The sequence below is a fragment of the Pinus tabuliformis genome, chromosome J (assembly GCF_031772625.1).
Source record: "Pinus tabuliformis cultivar Carrire ecotype Pingquan chromosome J, CPIR1, whole genome shotgun sequence".
In the NCBI taxonomy this organism is placed as follows: Eukaryota; Viridiplantae; Streptophyta; class Pinopsida; order Pinales; family Pinaceae; genus Pinus; species Pinus tabuliformis.
In genome coordinates, this window is record NC_142295.1 from 1325601792 (window position 1) to 1325606653 (window position 4862).

Sequence of the window (4862 nt, forward strand, 5' to 3'; positions counted from 1 at the left end):
TAAATGTTGGTGATTCATGCATATTTTGAAAGTAGCACCAACCTTTTTTTAAGCATATTTTTAACACTTTAAATTTTCTTATGTCTAATGTATGCACAAATTTTTTTAAACGCTGATTATTTAACCATTTTTCAAGTTTGTCTTACTCATCTTCTTAATTTTCATCCTAAGATGTTTGTTTTTTAAGGGTTATCCAAACTTGTGGTTTTTGTTTTTCTTTGAAATGTTTTTTTAAATAAATTTAAAAAAATAATAATAAATAAATAAAAATTGTAAAGTTTAAAAAAATAATAAAAATAAGATTTTGCAAATATTTATATATTGTTAATTAATACTTCAATACATATAAAATAATTGTCACTAAAAAATAAAAATTTTAAACACTCGACAAAAAATACAGATTTTGCATATAGATATAATTAAAAATACATATTTCGAGACATTTTTACTCAAAATGACATGTTAAATAAACGATTTTTTATAATAAAAGTTTGAATAAAAAAATTGGAAAAATAGTAAATTTCAAGATTTTTTTCTTAATTTTATATCCGAAAATAATGACATTTGAAGTTCTTTTCCAAAATAAATGATTCAAATAAAATTTTAAGTAAAAATAACAAACAAAATAAACTAAAAAAAAAAAACATTAAAAATTAAAATTAAAAAATATAATTAAAATAAAAAATAAAAGAACATTAAAAAAAACATAAATAAAAATAAAAAGAACATTATTTTTTTAACATTAAAATTAAAAATAAAATAAAATAAATAAATAAATAAAAATATTAAAAATTTGAAAAATAAAACATCAAAAAAAATGAAAATGAAAAACATAAAAAATTAAATTAAATTAAATAAATTAAAAACACAATTATGGGAATCGACCCTCCGCCCTCAGGGTCCAAAAGCGGTAATTTTTTTAATTTTAATGATTTTTTTTTTAATTTTTAAGTTTAAGATTTATTTTGAAAATTTAAAATTTTAATTTGTTGTAAGTTTTTTTTTTTTTAAATGTTTTTTTTATTATATATATATATATATATATATATTCCCTGATCGAGGTGAATTAAGGTAGGAGAGGCTCGGTGGGATTTACACTACCGCTATGCATTTAACTAACGTACACCTCAGGCGCTGGCGTGGCCACACCCACGCAGGCTCGAGCATGCGAGGTTCGACAAGGAATTTAATACACAAGGTGTTAAGGGACATTGCATATTAGGAATTCGGTTCATCAGTAGTTGCAGCAACATGAAAGATCATTCCAACACTAGCAGCAGTGGAGGAATCACCACCTATCCATCTCATTTCATTCCAGTATGTGAAAATTGGTTAACCCATGAGCCCTTTAATCATTTCTAAATCTATATTTTGTGCATGGTTTGGATTGCTTGATCTGTTCTTTGTTCTGTCACATTATGCTCCCTTGGGTTCTCAACGGAAGGGTGGGGTTGGAGCTTACCTGCTCAGTTTCATATTCACAGTTGGGAATACCCAAAACCGTTTAACCATGGGAATTGTTAGCAATATCGTCAACCTGGTCTCCTGTTTGACCAGGGAGTGTGATATCTTGTGTTTTCCAATTGATGGCCAGTATAATTCTTGTTTTGAAACTTATAATGTTATGCTAACTGCCAGTAAATTGGGTTCGGTCGAGTCAAGGAATGCATTGTTCTATTAACAGGGGGAATATAAAAGATTTCTTGTTAAGAACACTCAAGTATCTAAGGAGGGGGGTCAATCTTATTTCCAAGAAGAAAAAGCGAAAGGTTTCCTTCTATTATGGCTTAAAGGAAGTTTTTATTACGTCCATGCTCTTGTAGCCTATGCAGGTGCCTTAAGTAATCTAAGGGGTGCTTAAGTCCTCGGCGGGCGACCTCCAGACCATCTTTTTGCAGGTGTAAACACTAGAAAAGAATCTTGAATATATGCATCAAGGGTTATTTTACCTTCTTAGGTAACATGGCCCACACAACATCTTGTTGTGGTAGTATTCCTCCTGTTGGAAGGGGATGAGGCCAAGGTCATGGCCGTGGGGTGGTAGAACACACGCTTCAGTAACTAGTGGAACTGAGTCTCGGTTGCATTATACCTTGGATGCAGTCAAGGCTTATAGGACAACGACCCATCCAAGGGTCTGCCAAATGGTTCAAGAGTGAGAAACTGACATTATCACTCATAGTAATATAAGTGACTAGGCATTATTAGAGGAATTTGGAAATTCAGCCCCAGATCAAGGTCATACCCGTGGCCATCACTCCAATTACCAACAATCTCTTTTTACATATTGGATTGTGAAAGTCCTTATTACGAAGGCTTTAATGATGAACACTACGGGCAGTTCAGGACCCACATAAGGGATTCAAGAAATACATGCAAAATGTTTTCTTGTAGAACATCACATCCAGCAATAAAATTCTCGTTTGGTTTGCATTGAGAAGCATTTTCTTTTCCTGCCGCAGACAAAGTTGTCAGGTTCCAGTGCTAAAGACCCAGCTCCTGTAGAATCTTCAGATGATTAGTCTGTCTTGTGATGTTTATGATGTTTTGGTCGCCCAAGTTTAGTAGTATCTAGATGTATAGAAAAGATTTTTGGCATATATGGTATATTTTACTAGTCAATAGGGGGGATAAAGACTGTCAGGTTACACTTGCATGGTTGGACAATTTTAAACTATTTATGTTTTGGTTGGCTTGTAATGCAACCAGATGGTCACCAAACCTGGTTTCCCAATGGGAAGGTTGAGACCATCTGAAGATGGATGTTGATTATGTTTCTCCTGTTTATTTTTGAAAAGTACTTGAAAGGTTTGTCCAAGCTTACAAAATATATATATATATATATATATATATATATATACACACACACACTTGTTTTTAACTTAGTATTTACTATGATTTAAAAAAAAAAAAAAAAAATTGCTTTTAATTTGTTTTTTTTTTTTTTTTTTCCAATTTGTTTTTAGTTATTTGGTTTTTAGTTTTAATTTTTTTGTGTTAATTTTTTAATTATTTTCCTTTAATTATGGGTTTCTTGGAAATAAATTTTTTCATTTATTTTTATTTTTTCGTTTAAATTTTTATATTTTATGAGTTAATTTTGTTTTTTTAACAATTTTTATGCTTGATTTGTTTTGGTGTGTTTTTATATATATATTTTATGTTTGATTTTATTGGGTCATTTTTAATTTTTTTAATAGTTTAATATAGTTTTTTATTTATTAGTTATTAATCTTTTAAATTTTTTGTTTTTGTTTTACTTTTTCTTTTCAATCTTCTATTTTTTTCAGTCTTCTTCTTTTTTTTTTCTTTTTTTTTCTTCTTCTTCCTACAAGGTCCATGTTGATCCTCGACTAGCAACCCAACTCCATTATGTGTCAATTTGATAGTTGATTTTAAAGTTTTCGTTATAATGGATCAAGTATGCCCCCATAGTGTGTCAATTTCATGGTTGATTTTTAAGATTTCATTGCAATGGGTCAAGTTCACTTACACTGCATGTCAATTTGATGGTTGATTTTTAAATTTTCGTTGCAAGGTGTCAAGTTGTCTTAGGCTAATATTTTTAAATAGCTATACTTTTAGCATTTAAAAAAAAAAATTATTCTTGGTATAACGACTCTTTCATTCAGGTGTTTATTTTTAAAGATTTTTTAGTCATAATTTTTCCATAATGCCATGGTTGAAATATATTGAAAACTTAAGGTTTTTTGTAGTCGTGATATTTAGTTTAATTCCATGGTTGAAAAATTGTCAAAATTTTAAGGTTTTTCTTAGTCATGATATTTTATCTTTAATTCTATGGTTGAAAACAATTATAAGTATTGTATCTCTAAAGCCATGGCTGAAAATTGTTGGATATTTAAGGCTTTTTAGAGATACGATATTTTATCTTTAATGCCATGCATGAAAATTGTTGGAATTTTAAAAATTTTCGGAGTCATGATATTTTATCTTTAACATCATTACTAAAAAATGTTGAAAATTTACCCAAAAAAAGAGAAGATGTTTTTCCAGCATCAACACTTTTTGTTTTCAGGGTGTTTTTTCATGTTTAAAAATTGGTTTTCACTATCATTTTTTAAAAATGTTGAAAATTTACCCTGGAAAAAAAACAAAAAAACTAACATGCACATTTTTCGTTTTCGAGATGTTTTTTCATGTTTTTTTGGGGTTTGTTGGCTAGAGTTCTCGTTTTGAGGTTATAATTCTTGTTTGATATGTTACTTTGTTTATTAAAGGAGTATGCTAATGTGTTTGCTGAGATTCAAGAATTACCTCCAAGAAGGGATATCAATTTCTCCATTGATTTGGTGCCTAGAGATGCTTTAATATCTAAAGTATTGTATCAGATCAGAACTCCAAAACTCAATGAATTACAGATGCAGTTGGAAGAATTATTAAAAAAGGGGTACATACGACCAAGTGTATCACCTTGGGGTGTTCCAATCTTATTTTTCAAAAAGAAGGATATAATATTACAACTATCTGTGGATTTTTTTACAGATGAACAAAATGAGTATTAAGAATGAATATCCGTTACCAAGGATAGATTATATGTTTGATCAACTACGAGAAGCTAAGTTGTTTTCTAATATTGACTTAAGGTCAAGATATCACCATCTTTGAATAAAAGGAGAATATATTAGTAAGACAACTTTTCAAACTCGATATGGACATTATGAGTTCATGGTGGTGCCTTTTGGATTAACCAATGCACCAAGTATTTTTATGTGCTTAATGAACAATGTCTTCAAGGAATATCTGGATAAGTTTGTCATTATTTTCTTGAATAATATTTTTGTGTATTCTAAGTTGGAGGAGGAGCAAGAGCAACATCCGAGGTTAGTTTTGCAAGTGCT